Source organism: Rhinatrema bivittatum, chromosome 6, assembly GCF_901001135.1.
Source record: "Rhinatrema bivittatum chromosome 6, aRhiBiv1.1, whole genome shotgun sequence".
In the NCBI taxonomy this organism is placed as follows: domain Eukaryota; kingdom Metazoa; phylum Chordata; class Amphibia; order Gymnophiona; family Rhinatrematidae; genus Rhinatrema; species Rhinatrema bivittatum.
The window spans coordinates 231,499,681-231,519,577 of record NC_042620.1 but is presented as its reverse complement, the minus strand read 5'-3'; the positions used below and the strand labels follow the sequence as shown (position 1 = coordinate 231,519,577).

At 42.5% G+C, this 19,897-nt stretch overlaps 1 protein-coding gene across 4 annotated transcripts in view; it reads right to left on the bottom strand.

Annotated features, from left to right (window-relative positions):
- Positions 1-19,897, bottom strand: part of PCDH11X (protocadherin 11 X-linked) — a 3,021,270-nt gene that overhangs the window by 867,560 nt on the left and 2,133,813 nt on the right. The gene's annotated exons all lie outside the window — the stretch shown is intronic.

The window sequence follows — 19,897 nt, the reverse complement described above, 5'->3', positions numbered from 1 at the left end:
CAGTGACAGTAAACGGGCCCATGCAGATGCCACAGGGATGGAGGAGACAGACCATCACAAGGTCAGTGCACACAAGTGCTCTTTGTTCAACTCCTCTCTCTCTACTGGCCAGCATGCATGAGCAGCCTCTTCTATCTCACACTAGTGCTCCTGTTCCTACCTTAATGTTACAGAATTTTTAGCAGGCAAATCTTGGTCGCTTACTCCTATGGTACTAATAGTGTGAATAAATAGCAAGGGGTTTATAAAAGATTTAGGGAATTCTCCCCATAAAAAAATATTGCCAACTTAGGCAGTCATTCATCAAATCATGCCTTCGATAATGCCATAAGGCATGAGATAAATAATGCATCACGAGATGAGTAGGTAAGTTTTAAAAATGTAGTCAAATGGGAAGTGTTTGGGTGGAGTTTATGAAAATAAAGGGTGCTTAAAATTGCGTTGATAGTGTAACACAGGATTTAATGCTGGAAATAACGACACCTTTTTTCCTGGTGTTATGCCCAAAATGGGAGTTGTGATAAATATTAGGGATGTGATTCAGCTGAACCTTTTGGTTCAGCCTTCATTATCAGCCCGCCGCAGGAAATTTCATTTTCCCACAGTTCGGGATGATTTTTTTTCGGCCAACCTGAAAATAATTTTCCTGAAATTTCGAGAAAATCCTCTTCGTGCATCCTTATAATCCCCCCACCCTCCCGACCCCCCAAGACTTACTGAAAGTCTCTGTTGGTCCAGCGGGGGTCCCGGGAGTGATCTCCCACTCTCAGGCCATTGGCTACCAGTAATCAAAATGGTGCTGGTGGCCCTTTGCCCTTACCATGTGACAGGGACTACCGGTGCCATTGGTCAGCTCCTGTCACATGGTAAGGGCAAAGGGCCACCGGCGCCATTTTGATTAGTTGCAGCTGACGGCCCAAGAGGGGAAGATCACTCCCGGGACCCCCACTGGACCACCAGGGACTTTTGGTAAGTCTTGGGGGGGTTAGGAGGTGGGGGGTTTGTAATTAATTTAATTTGAAGGGTTGGGGTAGGTTTGGGGTCTTTTTTTAAAGTGTGCCCTTTCTCCCCCTCCCAAAAAAAAAAAAAAAAGATAGGAAAACCACATGAAATTTCATGGGTTTTCCTTTCATTTCATCAGGCCCCCCGAAAAGCAACGAAATAGGAAATATTGTCTTTATTTCCTATTTTGTTTCAAACAAATGCACATCCCTAATAAATATTGAGAGAGAGAGAAACTTTTTATCTCACTGTAAGAGGGGCCATTCTGAACTCAGGGTGAGGTTTTGGTGGTGGGCTAGGGTTTGGGTGGCAGTTTTACATGCACAGTCAGAGGTACAAACAGCACAGTAGACATCAGTGAAGATTTTAAGTGATTTGGAGTGATGAAAGTTACACAAAGATGAGATTTGTAGATTCTACTCTTGACCTAGCTTGATGCATGCTCTACCTAGCTGCTATCAAGCTAGATTAAGAGTACAACATACAAATCTCATCTTTGTGTACCTTTCCTCACTCTAAATCACATCAAAGCTTTACCAGTGTATACTGTGCTTTTCGTACCTCTGACTGTGCATGTAAAGCTGCCCTCCAAACCCTAGCCCACCACCAAAACCTTATCCTGAGTTACTAGTTGCTCCTCTTACAGTAGTATACATAGTTTACTTATTTGAAAACCTCTCTCTCCCCCATATTTTATAGCAAAATGATGAATCTAGGCTTTAGGAGTCATTTATCAAAATGTGCTAAGGAGGAGTGGGCTGGGCTTACAGTTTGTGAAGTCCTATTGCATGCACTTAATGCTGATTTTAGCTACACCTTTTTCAGTAGCGTTAAGCCATGCGATAGCTTGCATTACAGGGCAGCAAGGTGTTAGTGCATTTAGTGATGTCTCCTGAAAGGCCTGTTTTAGTAGGTTTGAAGCTCCTGGAGCACCAGTCTAGCTTGATGGACTCTTTACCTGGGTAACATCAAGCTAGGTGGAGAGAACATTGCACAGATCTCATTTTGGGTGCGTTTCCTCTCTCCGAAGGTCATCAAATCTTCACAAGAGACCACTGTTCTGTTCATACGTGAATGTCAATGTGGCCCCTAACCCCCTACACTAACACCTAAACTTCACCTCGAGTTACTAGGTGGGCCTCCCATAGGGATATAAATACCTACCTAAGGAGATGACATTATGGCTAGGTTCTCACTCGCTCTCTCCATTAAAAATGGTCCCCCAGTGGTTGTATGCAGGAAATACAACAGGTCTGGCACGTATCACAAAGTGTGAAAACATTATAACAATTTGTGCTAACTTAGCTCTTCACATAGAGGTAGATCTTTAAAAAGTATGCCAGATTTTATAAGATACGCGCGTAGCCACACGTATCTTACCGGGGTCGGCGCATGCGAAGCTGTGCAAATTGGCAGCCTGCACGCGCCAAGCCGCGCAGCCCGCCTCCGTTCCCTCCGAGGCCGCTCCGAAATCAGAGCAGCCTCGGAGGGAACTTTCCTTCCGCATCCCCCCACCTTCCCCTCCCTTCCCCTACCCAAGCCACTCCCCGGCCCTACCTAAATCCCCCCCCCCCCACCTTTGTTGGGCAAGTTACGCCTGCTTGAAGCAGGCGTAACTTGCGCGCGCCGCCTCGCATCCCCTGGCACAGGCCGCAGTGCCGGGGGACTCGGGACTGCCCTCCCGGCCCGCCTCTAAACTATCACCACGCCCCCAGACCTGCCCCAGACCACCCCTGACCCTGGACACGCCCCCAGACATGCCCCCTCCCGCCCCTTTTACGAAGCCCCGGGACTTATGCGCATCCCGGTGCTTTGCGTGCACCGGCGGCCTATGCAAAATAGGCACGCCGGCACGCAGGGCTTTTTAAATCTAGCCCATAAGTATTAGCACAAATTGCAATAAACTATTTGCATAAAACACACCCCTTTTGCTATCGAATGTGATATTTATCGCATTTTGATAAATCCAGGCCTTAGTCTCAAAATATGCAATGTTTTGATATCTATGAAACATTGTTTACACTTTTTTACCAAAAATTATTAGTGACTCAATCTAATTCATCTGGGATATATTCTGCTGAGAAAGGAAATAGTCACCACAAAAAGTCAAATTCAGGTTTTTTCCCCCAGAACATAAAGGCAGTAACTTTCATATAGACGCACATATACATGTGTATATCAGTGCACAGCCAGATATGCAGCAGTTTTATATCCTGCACATGTTATAAAATAGCCCTGGTACATGTATGTGTTCTCCTAATTTTAAGCTTGTGTCCACACAGCAGCATAATTTGACTTTGGGACACGCAAGTGAACACATTTTATAACAGAAGTGCATACAGGCTACGACCAGTTTCACCAGTTCATCAACTAGTTTGCCCGATTTAGAGATAGGTCTTCTAAAACCCCCTGGTTCTTTAGCCTGAACTCCCCCCTTTTAACCCAGATCCCTCAAACAATTCATAAAGGTTGGAGATAGTTTTATTAAGACTTACCCCTCCTCCATAGCAGAAGTAAATTTGTGCTGATATATATTTGGGTGTGTGCCTAGGCACATAGCTACTTGTGCACATATCTCTTGGCCTTGCCCACTTTCTGACCCTTTTTTACCTGATAAGAGATATTCACAAATTGGTACTTGTGCGCCACATGTGAGTGGCTTATAAAATTGGGCGAACAAGTGTATGTGCTAGATGCACGCCCATCTCCTGATTTTGGAGCATGCCCAGCTTTTGAAATTTACCTTAAATTCTCTCTGTTTGGTTCACATGCACAGACTCTTTGACTTGAGTCACAAGTTTCCTTATGTTGATTAGTGAATTAATATTCATGCTCAGAAATAAAATATTTTTCCAAACGTATGTTTCTGATTTTATCTTCTGCCCTGCTTTTCTCTCTTTTTTCTCATCTTATCTCATTTCTCTCTGCCAGATGAGTTTCTCTCTTGTGCCTCTGTTCTTTCTAGTTTTCATTTTACTTCTTTGTCTCCTTTCCTTCAATTAATTCTTCACTCCTTTTTCCCATTGTTTTTTGCCTCTCATGGCTATCCTTGTTTTTTTTCCCCTCTCCCTCTTTCTCTCTTTCCTTTGCCTCTTCTTTCTTCTTTCATCTCCTCCATTGGTCCTACATGCTTTCTCTTCCTTTTCTTCTGGACTCTGTCATTACTTGTGTTCCTTCCTTGTGCATATTCCTTGCTTTATCACATGCTCTCTCTTTATTTTCTCTGGTTTCTCTTCCTCTTAGGGTCCTCCTGTCTCTCCTCTCCATTTTCTCTCCATCTTCTCAGAATAGAATAGTAGCTCTACAGCTATTCCAAAGTGTGCAAGATCCTGAAAACCACACACAAAAAGATCCACCAATTCTTTCTTTACAATCACCTTTTCATTTATCACATTAACAAGTAAGCAGCCCTTGATTTACTTTCTATCTACACCTCTGGAGAGACCCTGATCTGATAATATTTCATTCTCCATTCATCCCAGGACTTAGGGCTTGAAGTTAAGTTCCCCTTGGAAAGTTAGAGGGTAAAACATTTCTAGATGCTTTCTCAAAACTTCTTCTCTTTGCCAACCAGTCATTGGAGGAGGAGACAATTAAACTGTAATGCTTCTCCATTAAAGTTTCTGTTTTATTCCTTATAATGGTATGCTGTTGTTTAAAAATGACATAAAAATGCAATTACAATTATTTATTTTGGGACATTTCTAATCTGAAATGATACAAATAATAAAATGCAATGTAATTTGTTTTTCATCTTAGCATGTGCTTTATTAATTAATCATCACCTAGTCAAATTAGTACACACTGAATAGTTCAGTGCACACTTGGCGGTGAATTTTAAAAGCCCGTTGAGGGCATCAATGAAGCGATGAATGAAGAAGTTGGGCTTACATGTGCCGACTGTATTTTATAAAGTGCCCATATACATCAGTATATGGTGTGGTATGCACATCTGCAAAGTTTCCAAAAAGAGACGGGGCATGGGTGTGGTCTGATCAGAGTGTGAGCAAGAGATGTGCATGTAAGTTTTTACGTGCCCTGGTGCGTGCCAAGGACTCCTGCTGCAGTGCATAATTTTACTTCTGCTGTGGATCAAACCATTTTCTCATAAGATGATAATAAGAAGAATATAACAAAGGTTTAAATGAAAACAACACAGGTTAAAATTAAGAAATTACACATTTTAAAATATTTTGATGTAAAAAAATATTAAATTCTAATGAAATTCCTATGAAGTTGTATTTACAACATATATGAATACCATCTAATCTTGTCATAATTAGTGTCATTAAATTGCCTCTAAAGCACTGATAATGATAGCACTTTAATTATGCAGAATTAGCTATGGAAATTAGTTTATGAGGCAATGTGCACTCTAAATATTGAGACGTCAATATTCAAAGCCATTTAGATCATATATTACCAGACATTTAAACAAAAGAATAGGGGTAGCAGAAGATGGCCAATGAAAGTGACATGTCATCTCTAAGCAATAAAAAATGTGGGAGGAGAAAATAACAAAATCAATCAGCTCAAAAAAGCAGAATAGGTGGCTAGGAAATGGAACAAATCAAGGGAGAAAAATTGGAACGCTATGACTACAAAATCCTAGACCATCAGGCCCTAATGGTAAAGGTCATCTTGGACATTGTTGCTGTTAAGGAGACATGGTTCACAGATTCTCATGATTGGGATGTGGACATCCCAGGCTATAACTATTAAGGAAGGACAGAGTGGACAGAAAAGGGGTAAGAGGAGCTCTGCATGTCAAAAACTATATCCAGGCAACTGAATGCAAGGGACGTGGGATAAAGAAAAAGCTTTAAGGACTGTCCTAAAAAGAGAAGGTGGTGCTTCCATTTTTACTGGTGTGATCTACAGGCCTCCAATCCAAATGGATGATTGAGGACATCTAGAAGTTGGGACAGAAGGGAGAAGTGTTGCTCACTGGAAATTTTAATCTGCCGGATGTGGATTGGAGTATCCCTTCTGCGGAATCTACAAAAAGTAGATAGTGGATGTCTTTCAAGGTGCTTTGCTCAAATGGTAATGGAACCCATGAGAGAGGGTGCAATCCTCATTCTAGTGCTCACTAATGAGGATAATGTCTCTGATGTTCGGGTAGGGGCTCACCTGTGCAGTAGTGATCACCAGACAGTATGGTTCGATATTGGCATATGCGCATAGAAGGTGGCACGTATTTTGTATGGCGGCGCACACAGATGCGCGCACTATGCAAAATACGGGTATATATCGTCCGGAAATTGTTCACGCTGGTTGGCGCGTGCAAATGCTCTTGTGCGCACAACTGCCCTTACGCACGTGAGTGCACATGTGCGCGAGTGCAATTGTGCATGCGTCCTGAGCGTGCGAGTGAGGACGTGTCCGCACATGCAGAGATTTTTTTCCACAACATGGCGGCCAGGGGGCACAGGCAGCCTAACTTCACCACCAGGGACGTCGAACTGCTGGCGTCCCTGGCGGTGGCCAAAGAACATCGGCTGTTCCCAATAAGAGGGAGAAGAACCAACTTCCCCTGGTTAAGGAAGGGCTGGAGGCAGCTGCATGCCCAATTTAATGAGAGGGCCTCCCACCCATGTGGGGTAAGTGTACAGTGTATGGGGTTAGGCCTGGGAGGAGGGAAAAAAGTGCGAAACAGAGGGTTATAGTATAGGCATTTGGATTGAGGCTGAAATGTGAAAAGATAATAGGCAGAGGTAATTAGCTACATGATTGTCATACTTCTTCATGGTTGCTAAATGTATTTTGAACAGTCATTGGCACTTTGCAGAATCCAGCACCATCACAGTACACTCATGTTTGTCTCTCCATTTGTTGTCATAGTTAGAGGATCTGAAGAAGAAGGCCCGTTGGCTGCACCTGAAGAGGAGGAGGTGGCTGGAGCGGCTGCGGGCTGAGTGGGCTGGGGCTGGTGGTAAGTAATCCCTCCATGATAAGGGGTACATATTCTAAGATATGGGACAGACAATTTTATAACATGCGTCTGGCCTGCCTCGCTCAAAATGTCACTGATAGCCTCTGACCTACTATGTCACAGGGGCTACCGGTGCCATTGGTCAGCCCCTGTCACAAGGCCATCGGCACCATCTTGTGCTCCTACCATGTGACAGGGGCTGACCAATGGCACCAGTAGCCCCTGTGACATAGTATGGATCCTGGAAAGTGGGGCACCACATTGGTGATGATGCTCTTGGTGTTACACACTACTTGCATGTTTAGAGAGTGGAAACCCTTGCGGTTGCGGTAGGTAGCCTCATCTCCTCCTGGTGCCCTTAGGGCCATAAGAGTGCAATCATTAGCTCCCAAGACTGAAGGGAAGCGTGCAATTTGGTAAAACTCTCTCATTATTTCTTGCTGTTCCTCTCTTCTGAAGGGGAAGGAGATAAAGTGTTGTGTTTTTCGGAGCAAGGCAGCCAGGATCTGCTCCAGACACCTTGATGTGGCAGAATGAGTGATTCCAGAAGTCATGCCAAGCGGTGTTTGGAAGGTGCCAGTAGCTAAAAAAGCCAGGGCGGTAGTCACCTTGATGTGTATGGGCAAGGCATGGCCCCTTTGGGTGATAGGCTGCAGGTCAGCCTCTAACATTTGGTAGAGATACAGTATAGTCTCCTTATTAAATCTGAAACGGTACATTACTTCCTCCTCAGACAGATCCAGAAATTATGTGCGAGTCCTGTAAACTCTATGTAAAGGGTATCGCCTCTGTCTCAGCATTCTCCTCCTCCTCCTCTCTCTTTCTCTTCTGAGCCATATAGATCGCAGGACCCATATCGCCATTAAAAATATGTGTAGAAACAGGAATAATCAAACACTAGCTGTTGAGTTTATGAGCTCCTGAGGAAGTCTGCTACCATTATCCACACATCAACAGTGCCTAGGGAAATCATTTGCAGTTTCCCAATTATCAACAATTAGCCCCCCACAACCTCTTCCTTCCACCTTCTACCTTTCTCCAGAATGTAGGGTCCCTGAGTGATGAGAGGCAGCAGGCGCGGACATTTCACTAGTTGCTTGCACACACAGGCAGGCAGTAGTAAATATACATGCGTGACAATGGCTGTGCGCTGGTGGATTTGTGCATGTCGCTTATAAAAGGTCCAATAAAGCAAATCGGAAGTTGGTCCCACGTAGCCAAGGCAAAAAACAACAAGGGGACAACCTTATACCGTGGAAAGATTTATTAATATTTAATTACAGAGCCCGACTCTGGCCGAGTTTCACCAATTAAGGCTGCATCAGGGGCTAAAAATATATAAAATATGAAAGAATTTAATTTTTTAAAAAAAACTTTTTTGTCACATCTATACAAATCTCACAATATTTATCAAAAATTATTTTAAAAGAACTCACATGACTTCTGATGTCAAATGAACCTACACAAATAGATTCTTTTGTCAAATTTCAATCTAAAACAAAAATTGCAAAAGGATTTAACATTGAGTGTAACACAATTTAACAGAGCTCAAGATGAACAAATACTAGACATGTGAATCGTGTCCTCGATCGTCTTAACGATCGATTTCGGCTGGGAGGGGGAGGGAATCGTATTGTCACCGTTTGGGTGTTTAGAGTATCATGAAAATCGTTAAAATCGTGAACCGGCACACTAAAACCCCCTAAAACCCACCCCCGACCTTTTAAATTAAATCCCCCACCCTCCCGAACCCCCCCCCCCAAATGCCTTAAATTACCTGGGGGTCCAGCGGCGGTCCGTAGCTAAATCGGGGGAAGGGGGAGGGCAGGAAAACCGGCACACTAAAACACCCTAAAACCCACCCCCGACCCTTTAAATTAAATCCCCCACCCTCCCGAACCCCCCCCCCCAAATGCCTTAAATTACCTGGGGGTCCAGCGGCGGTCCGTAGCTAAATCGGGGGAAGGGGGAGGGCAGGAAAACCGGCACACTAAAACACCCTAAAACCCACCCCGACCCATTAAATTAAATCCCCCACCCTCCCGAACCCCCCCCAAATGCCTTAAATTAACTGGGGGTCCAGCGGCGGTCTGGAATGGTCTCCTGCAATTGAATCGTGTTGTCTTCAGCCGGCGCCATTCTGCGCCGCCATTTTGCAAAATGGCAGCGCAGAATGGCGCCGGCAGGAGATCGACTGCAGGAGGTCATTCAGCGGGGGTTCCGGACCCCGGCTGAATGACCTCCTGCAGTCGATCTCCTGCTGGCGCCATTTTCCGTACGGAAAACGATTTGCGGCAGGAGATCGCTCCCGGACCCCCGCTGGACCCCCAGGGACTTTTGGCCAGCTTGAGGGGGCCTCCTGACCCCCACAAGACTTGCCAAAAGTCCAGCAGGGGTCCGGAACGACCTCCTGCAGTCGAATCGTGTTGGTCTATGGCCGCCGCCATTTTGCGCCGCCATTTTGCAAAATGGCGGTGCAGAATGGCGCCAGCTGAAGAGAACATGATTCAATTGCAGGAGGCCGTTCCGGACCGCCACTGGACCCCCAGGTAATTTAAGGCATTTGGGGGGGTTTGGGAGGGTCGGGGTGGGTTTTAGGGGGTTTTAGTGTGCCGGTTTTCCTGCCCTCCCCCTTCCCCCGATTTACGATTTTTTGACGATAAATCGGGGGAATTGGTATTGTATCATGGCCCTAACGATTTTTGACGATTTAAAATATATCGGACGATATTTTAAATCGTCAAAAAACGATTCACATCCCTAACAAATACTAAATTTGCAAGACATTCTCTATTGTAAGACCTATTGAATAAAACCATAGGCATATCCTTCATGGTAACAAAGTGTCACTGTATAATGAAATTGTATCCAGCTACTGTTTGGTAACATGTATCTAAAAAAGCAGTTTTACTCTGTTTATACTTAATTGTAACAAAGATTTACCTCTCTTGATATTTATATATATAACTTTCATGACTAGTTTATTTCTTCATGGCAATATTAATCTAATTTTTAGTTGAAAATATTTTTTAAAACAAGAGGGGAAAAACGGGAAACTTCAATGTTTACCTTCATCCTGCATATAATTATTTCCACTTCACAATCTGACAGCGTGTCACGCTCAAATTTATGTAGAACTAGGGCAAAAATAAATCGATGTATCTGTAATCTAAAAGGACATATTAAAATAGTCTAAACACTAAAAGGGCACTGTAGACGGATAACACTATAATCCCAATGTCAAAACAGAACTCAAAATAATTATTTATCAATTTCAAAACATTCTTAGCTATTAAAAAGAGACAGACACATTTTTCATTTTTTTAAAAAACAGGAGGTTCATAATATATTCTATAAGCAGTCAGCCCTATTTCCATCGTTAATATTCACTTTCTTTGTATCAATCTTTCATTCTAAAAAAACAGCTTTGTACTTATATTTTGCAATGTCTCAAAAGCAATGAGGCAGGTCCTCGTATCGCTAAAAAATCCGTCTCTGTTACCATGTCTGTTTTTATGCGTTTCCTTTAAAAACCGCGCGAACATAAGCCTGACGTCACATCCTCGTTAGTGTGCCAATCATGTCAAAAAAGCTTTATTGTCAATGGACAATTTAAGTTGACATGGGGATCTTGGATAGTGGAGTTTTCTAACTAAGCTATCTGTCACAAAATTACATCTTGAATGATATTAGATAAATCATAATAACTCTTTCTGCTTCTAATGTGACACAACAAAAACAAATTAATTATTATTATATCAACCAGGAGCATAGCCGCACGCATGTTATAAAATCCAGGGTCGGCGTGCGCAAGGGGGTGCAAACGTGCCCGCCGAGCCCTAGGGGAGCCCCGATGGCTTTCCCTGTTCCCTCCAAAGCCGCTCCAAAATCGGAGTGGCCTCGGAGGGAACTTTCCTTCCATTCCCCCAACCTCCCCCTCCCTTCCCCTACCTAACCCACCCCCCAGCCCTAAAGACCCCCCCCCCCCCCGACCTTTGTTGGTGAAGTTGCGCCTGCCTCCGGGCAGGCGGAGGTTGCGAGCGCCGGCCAAGTGCCAGTGCGCGAGCCCCCGGCACGACCACTGTGCTGGAGGCCTCGGTCCTGCCCCCACCCCACCCCGGCCCTCCCACTCCCCACCCAGTTTTTCAAGCCCCGGGACATACGTGCATCCCGGGGCTTGCATGCGTCGCCGGGCCTATGCAAAATAGGCTCGGCGCGCGGAGTGGTTTTCGGGGTTACACGCGTAATATACATGCGTAACCCTTTGAAAATCCGCCCCATATTGTGCATTAAATAAAAGTCAAATTATACAAAATTCTCCATGTTCAACAAAAGCAATTATGCTACATGATCTATAATCAAATACTCATGACTCACATTTCAAATATCGGTATATTATACTGGTGATTATTATCATGGCGTTGAAGACTTGCAGTAACTTGGTACTCATTAGATTTCATCTATATGTTATTTTAATCTGTAAATGCATATCTCATCATCATTTATTAAAATGTCACATCAAGACTCAAACTAATATGTAAATGCAGATAAAAACTTAAACATACAAGTCTCTGACCAAGAGGCTCATTGGACAATACCAAATTTGTAAAATGATACTAGAAAAACTAACAAATACCGTATCATATCAGTCACCCTTCCTCTAACTATACCAAGGAGAAAACCAGAAGGACTGATTGACTGACTTATTCTAGTCATGACCCCTAAAGGTGTCTAGAAAGTGCCAGTGGCAAAAAAGGCCAGGACCATAGTGAACTGGAAGTGTACTAGCAAGATGGCCTTGCCAATTAGCCCCAAACAGCCCCAGTGACACATACACCACACACACTTACAGAATTGCAGTGCTATCCACTGAAAGGATCCCCTAAAAAAATGGAACCAAACCTTGGATCAGACAGAAGGACACATTCTCAAAAAAACCAAACAAAAAAAAAGTTACATGAGATTTCTAACAAACTTAAGGGCAATGACAATGATTTCCCAGTTAAGCTCCCACCTTGTCTTCCTCTATTGCTAGCAAGCTGCCCTTTCCACTTACCAGAAGCCCATACACTAATACTGGGTACAAAAAGACAATGAAGGTTAGACTTTGGAACCTTAAATAGCAGGTGTAAAAATATTCACTCATTCTTACTGATGTTTATGCATATGTTCATTATAAAATAAATTATGTCTGAATGTCTAAACTATGACCTAACACATTCCAAACACATCTACTTTACCGAGCATGAAGACATGAATATGCACCATACTTGTCCTGATTTTAAATCATTTATATGCATGCACATCAGACATACCACATATAAGGCATTTTTATGAAGGAAATCCCTTTGAAAATTGACTCCACATCATCTGCAGCCTATGTTAATCCAAGATACAAAAAACACAGTTTTAAAATCAATCCCAGATCTCCATCATGGCAAAGTCACTAAGACGGATCAGCCCCATTTTTTTAACACAGAATGTAATTAATTTTATTAGCAAAATTTTAAAAAATTTTGATATCCCTTGTTTGAGTAATTTAAGCACTTCATTCAAGGTACTGGTTAAGACATGCAGAAGGAAATTTTTATAAATGCCCATGTCAGGCTATAATATGCTACACCTCAGATTAATGAACCACTCAGGCTCTCCTCCACTAAGTACAATCAATCATACCAGAAAAGACAAATGAGCTACTGGAGCTACCTAAGCCACACATTAAATATCTTCTCATTAAACATCTCACTTCCATTCTGCCACTGCACTCCAGTAGGGTACTCTATCCCTAGGTCTCCCGACCTGTAGGCAATACTAATTATCTGGCACCTGCCACAGCCAGCAAGGTACCAACAATTGAAGAAGCCACACCCCACTCCATAATATATCACTTCAGATTTTCAAAGCACCAAACAGCCATTATCTATAACCTATCACTAGGGTATACTCGCTAATACATATATAGTAACAATTCAACCATACAAAGCACAACATAAAATACATTATAAACTAGCAAAATAGAGTAGGTGGGAAGAGTGGCAACACAAGGGGAAGGGTGGAGATCAACCAAATTGGTTTTACAAACCTCATTAGAGGGCGACCCCTATCCCTTGTTCCTATGGAATCCTGTAGTCCAGTGGCCAATTGGGAAAGCTGCAGGACTCAAAATGCACGTGGACATCCTACCCCGTGCCCATTCCCCTTACCAAACCAGACCACTTGGTCATCTTAAATTTACAGGATAAGAGGTGGGGCAGGACACTTATGTATAGGAAGGAAAAATGGGGAGAGAAGGGGTTGGCCAGAGCATAGGCCCATATTATACTAGGCCACTGCAGGACCAGCCCAGATGGTAATCCCAAAATCTGAATACAGACAGATTTCAGCCCAAATTTTCAAAGTGGTCTTATATGCATAAGTCTTTTTGGAAAATTAGTGGGTGTGTTTGCATCCATGGTGGAATACATTTATGTCTCCAACTTTGCAGGTGTAAATATGTGCATATAGATTTATATGCAAATGTTTGAAAATTGAAAGTATGCTTGCAAAAAGACTCCTTGTCCTAATTCTACCCCTACCCTCACCCTTGATTGCCTCTTTTTAGGGCAAGTAAAAGTATATGCAAAATTGCTTTTGCAGTATACTTTTACACGCATTACCCTGGCCAATTTTCAAAAGCCCTTTACGTGCATAAATCTAAGTTTTATATGCACAAATCCTTTTGAAAATAAATCTTTAAAGGCACTATACATGACTCCGGTACAAAGCAATGGTTAGACATTTAGAATGACACATTTCTCAGGACCAGAAAGAAAGTGCAGAGGTGGCATCAATGTTTGACTCCAAATCTATAAGCATTTCCAAAATCTGGCAAGAATGAAATAGGAAACAAAGGTTAATACTTTAGACTTGTCAGTAGACCACTCTTTTTAGCCTGTTGGATTGCAAACGGCAGTTCAAGATTCATTATAATCTGCAAATCCACTAATTTTGAAGTTCTAGTCCACTGGTGGTAAATTGCAGTGCTTCTACCTGACCGGTTATACATTTTTATTTACAAGTACAAATTCAGGTATACAAGTGATAATCCAGGTTTTAGAACTGATAAAATTTATACAAGTGATAATCTAGGTTACATACATATAATAATCCATGTTTTAGAAGTAAAAAATTCCCTATTTTAACCGGTGATTTTATTAAATGTAGTAAGATATATATGAAAGATATAATTGTATAACTGAATGAGAAGAAAAAATTGATATTTTTATAACAAAAAAAAATCTAAGTCCAGGGAACACTTTCTGTACTATCAAAGTTTCTAGCTCTCTACTGGAACAAGTGGTTCTTTTGTTTCCTCACAGAGTGATAGGGAAGACTTGCGAAAGCTCTTTAAAAAAAAAAAAATCCTAACATTTCCTCGCCAGCAAAACTCACTAACTCAGAACAATTCATAATTCAGAGACTCTCACTGTGCGTACTGTAACCCCCTGCAGAACTGAGAATCATAACAAAAATATTAGACATTTTATTTAAGCTTTGTGACTTGTCAGGTTAAATGAAGCCTGATGCACTAATTTAGTAATTAAGAAATAAAATACTCTGACTTCTATTAATCCAAGATAAATAATAAGAACTGAAAAAATCTACAAATCAAAGGCAAAACAATTTAATTGTATAGATATGAAGAATATACTTAAACATCTTAAAAGCACTAATCATATAATTTATTCTTCATCTCACAAGATAAATATCGATCAGAAGAGAGAAGGATGTTAATCAGGTACCTTTTATTACTGTAGTGAAAGTAAAAATAAGATGTATTTCATGATTGTTTTGTTTTGCTTGAATTATTACAAATCAGGTTAGTCATGCCTCTTATATACAAATCAGGTTATTCATGCCTCTTATATGCAAACTGACAGGCCGATCTAATAAAGCCGTGCGGAAAACGGGTGCTCAGTGTTGAGCGGCCGCTTTCCCAATGTGCACCCAGTCACCTGGGCGCGTGATGGAATATTTAAATGAGGGGGTCATGCTGCCAATGAGGCGCTAGGGACAAATGTGCACCCCAGCCCCTCCTTGCCAGCAGGCAGCTAGGAGAGGAGGCTGTCAAGTGGCTGTCAGCGGGTTAGGGAAATGGACCCTCAATTTTACGAGCGTCCATTTTCCTAACCTGTCCACAGCCAGTAGACCACAGCCACGGGTTAGGAAAATGGACACTCGTTAATTGAGCGTTCCTTTTCCTAACCTGACTGCCGGCAGTGCGGCACGCTTTTTTTATTTCTTTTAATTTTTTTGTTTAAACCTTTTGGTTCCTCCGAGGATATACAGAAAAGAGTATTTTCTGCTTTTCTGTACACTTTTTTGGGCTGCTCAGAAATTAAAGCCTGTACAGAGTAGGCGTTAATTTCTGAGCGTAAAAATATGTGGGTTGGGCCCTCTTTTTTAAGATCTAATAAATGCAAATGCATGTTGATGAGCTAATAGACTCATCAACATGCATTTGCATGTGATGAGTGCTATTAGTTTCACCGGGGGGGGGGGGGGGGGTGTTTGAACGTGCATTTCTGGTTGTGCTAATCCCTTTATGGAATAAGTGGCCGAGGACGTGCATCCAAAATCCCCGCATCCAACCGTTGGTTAAACAGTGAGCTCGGCTGAACACACTGCATAGGATCGGCCTGTCAGAGCATAACTGAGAACAGAAATATGCACACAAATTATCAGGTTTCAAACTATGTAATGCAATTCTAATAGTTGTGGCATTTTTCTGAAGAAAACACGAGTTTTACTACACTGTGACACTGTTAGTCAACAATTTTGAGTAGCCTATCTAGTTGCAAGGACTTCTGTCTGCAAGTACCTAGCAGCTAATCTTCAAAGCAGAACTATTCCCTTTGAAAATTAGGCATCTTAAAATATGCCCCTATAAATAATGAGCATGCTTTGGTCCTCCTGTTTGCCAGCTTAAACATCCCCTTCCCCCAGAAATGCCTCATTTTAACCCAGTCAAAAGTTTGTGGAAGCCCATGCATACTTTCAGCTGGACTGAGGAGGGGTATTATTTTCTGCCTGGCCAGTTTAACTGATAAAATACCTCTTTAGTTAAGGAAATGGCTTTGAAAATAGTCCTCTTAAAAGTCCAACCAAAAAGTTGTGGCCTCATAATCCCATGTACCAGAACATCCTTTTTGTTTCCTTTGAAAAATGTCACAGCCAACCTACTAAGACTCCAAGATTATGGAGTGAATTTTCAAAACAGTTTCACACCTAAAAATAGTATATATGAGCATAAGTAGCATTTACATGTAAATATGCTATTTCAGAAATGTCAAGAGTGCACATGTATTTTTCTATTCACGCATTTATTTTACTGACAGAAATAAAAAGGCAAGATAGGAACAAACCGGGACAGGATTCAGAAGTATGCATGATAATTGCGATTTTGTAAGAGATACTGTACATAATAATCATGACTTATTGTATTCTTGCAATTTTATACTTGGTTGTTGATTGCCACAAGTGATATCAGACTTGTCTGTTAGCTGCAGTTTTTGGGTGGGTAACTGGGGATTTTAAGTATGTGTGCAAGCATTTTCAAAATAGTATGTGTGCATACTTTATAAATTATCTGCCTCCACATATAAATCAGAATTATTACATATATATCTTATATTTTTATGCACCTAGAATGTTGCGGAAGTGGACCCTTGAGCCAAGATGGGGTTGTCGCTACCAGCAGGGGAGAACCCCTGTTGGCCCTTGTCATCTGGAGGCAGTTCAGGAGAAGATGACCCAACAGGTCCTTCACCTATACCAGCTCTCGTTCCCCACAAGTTTAGGCCTTGGGTATTGGAGCCGACAGGACTTAGGCACGGATCTCTCCAGGTGTGGAACCAGAGGATGAAAAACTGAGACAATGTCGGACAGACCAAGGGTCGAGGCAGGCAGTGGACGAACAGAAACAGGAACAGACCAGAGATCGGGGCAGCCAGCAGATGAGCATAGACTGGAAGCCAGGCAGGAGGTCAGGGCAGGAAGGGGTCAAGCAGAGTCAGGTGAAGCAAAGTCAGAACCAAGAAATCAATCTGAAGGGATGAGGAACAGGGTAGGAACTGGAAGAATGGAACAGGAATGCTGGAACCAGGAGCGAGAGACAAGGCAGGAATCAGGAATGCAGGAACCAAGGCAGGAATTAGGAACGCAGACAATTCACACTCAAAAGATGAGCAGGACCTGCTGCTGAGGCGAAGTGGTGGTGGCAGGGCAGGGTATATATAACTACCCTGCCTGATGTCATCTTCCCGAGTTGCGGGGAACTTTCCCACCGCTGGCCCTTTAAATTATGTGCAGAGGCACGCGCATATGATTGCCTAGGGGGCCGGGCATGGAGCACAGCATTGGTGGCATGTGGAGGCACTGCGTGAGTTGGTGTCTGCAGTAGGAGGCGGCGGCAGGGGGAGCAGGAATGGCATCCTGCCCTCCCATGTGAGGGGACCAGGTTGCGGTCTCACGTAGCTGGGGATCCGAACAAGAATATATGTGTTTATGTTTATAAAACAGGTAAAGAAAGCATGTGTTTTCTTGAATTGGAAAAATGTGTGCACTGAAACATTTCTGAATACTTTCAAAGCAGAAGTACATGGTATTTTGTAAGCTTTGCAGTGCCCACCACAGAGTTTATAAAATACTAGCATAAATTAGGGGTTTGCATTCATTTTGAACTTAAATGTAAAACGCAACTTATTTTTGTTTTTTAACTTAAAAAAGTGATGAGGCGAAAACGATCGGATTTCCAACTTATTCAACATAGCTATGTTGAATACGTTGGAAATCGCGATTGTTGATCCTAAATAAAAATTTAAACCCCTCACCCTCCTTAATCCTCCCCCCCCAAGACTTACCAAAACTCCCTGGTAGTCCAGCAGGGAGTCAGGACGCCATTTCTGAACTCCTTTGCGAGGAGCACGTGACGTCGGCGTCACGTGATTCCCCGCGCGTTCGCTCCGGGACCCTCGTTGCACCCAAAAGGAACTTTTGGCCAGCTTGGGGGGGCCTCTCCCCGCTGGACCTCCAGGGAGTTTTGGTAAGTCTTGGGGGGGTGGGATTAAGGAGGGTGAGGGGTTTAAATTTTTATTTGCACGTATGGACATAGACTCAACTTATGGAATTCTCCATATGTCCATATTGACCGAAATTGACCCCCCCTTTCGACTTATGGACTTATGAACATAAACTTTTGCTCTGCACATCCCTAGCATAAATCTCCACGTGTCCATTTACACATGAAAATGCTTTACCGCAGATAGGTTTGAAAGTTTGGGTCCTTATGTAAAACCTTAAGGGAGCAATTTTGCAAACATCCCACATAAGAATGTCAGCACATGCCCGCATATTTTACACCAATTATCAAAGCAAGCTTTGAAAGTTATCCCACCAAAACTACCCGCACACAAATACATCTGCACAGGAAAGTTGTGAGAAAATTTACATGCCTGGGTTTTAAAATTAAAAAGTCCAAACCTCTCCCGACTCCGACTCTGGGAACACCTCCACTCAGACAAGGTAAACCTACATGCATACAGGATTATACGTGTATAAGTTTATCTGCATATCGGGCAGATAGTTTATAGCACATTATTTCCATTGGTAAAGGATATATGCTGCTCTAGAAACTACTTACAGATGTACTGAGTTAGTTAAAAAGAAACCGGTATCATCAACAAACTTTTTGTTGACCCTTATTTCTACATTTGAACTTTGAATTGCAGTACTTGTGTTAATCAAAAGACAGCAGCAAGCTTTCAAAATATCAGCAACTTTGTACTTAGTTGCCATCATGGCTCACTAACAACAAGTCCACAGGGCTAACATAAAACTGGTGTTTTAATATGCAAGATAAAAAATGTAAAACTAATGTGATGCCATATTCTTGTATGGAAGAAAGTGATCAAGGTCCCAATTTCAGTCTGGTAGGACAGGAGCGACTTTCCCCATGAAGAAAAAGATTTGAGGTGAGAAGCTCCGAAGAGACTGGAGGAAACCGAGGGAGCGCCCAGAAAGGGTTTGTGGGTTTATTAAATTTTGCAGGGTGGTACCCTACTTTTAAAACAAAATTAACAAATACAAATTAAACTTTGTTTTTCTTTCATGTCATTTCTAACAAATGTGCAACCATAGAAAGCATGGAGTTTAGAATTAGCAATGGAGGAGAAGGGCACAGGTAGAAGCAGCTCACAGGTAGAAGCAGCTTGCCCGATGAACGGAGGCCACAGGGGAAGTACCTTGGGGGGATGGCATGAGTAAGGAAAGGTAGCATGGAGCCATAGAATAAATGCACATGTATTATTATTATATGACCGCAGCAAAGGTCAATTTCATACAATAATTCATTCACTGAATATAAACTATTATATCAACTAAATTCCCAAGTCCCTATGGGGTGGTCACACTCTTAGGTGCTGAATTTCCATTTGCAAACACGCAGTAAGTATTGTACTGCGCGGCCATCAAATCCTTGCCTCTGAACTTATCCTGCAATTCTGGGAAGATGATATCTGCCATGTGAAAATGTCCTGGTCTATAAATCAGCAGGAGTCACTTATATATATAATAGGGATGTGAATCGTTTTTTGACGATTTAAAACAATCGTCAGATATATTTTAAATCATCAAAAATCATTAAGAGTCGCGATACAATAGAAATTCCCCCGATTTATCGTGAAAAATCGTAAATCGGGGGAGGGCGGGGAAAACCGGCACACCAAAAAAGCCCCTAAACCCAACCCGACCCTATAAAATGAATCCCTTACCTTCCCCCACCCTCCCGAACCCCCCCCAAAGCTTTTTACGAGTATCTGTTGGTCCAGTGGGGGCTCGGGGACCGATTTCCCGCTCTCGGTCCATTGGCGCCATTTTGGCTGCCACTAAAAAATGGCGCCGATGGCCCGATAAAAAAAAAAC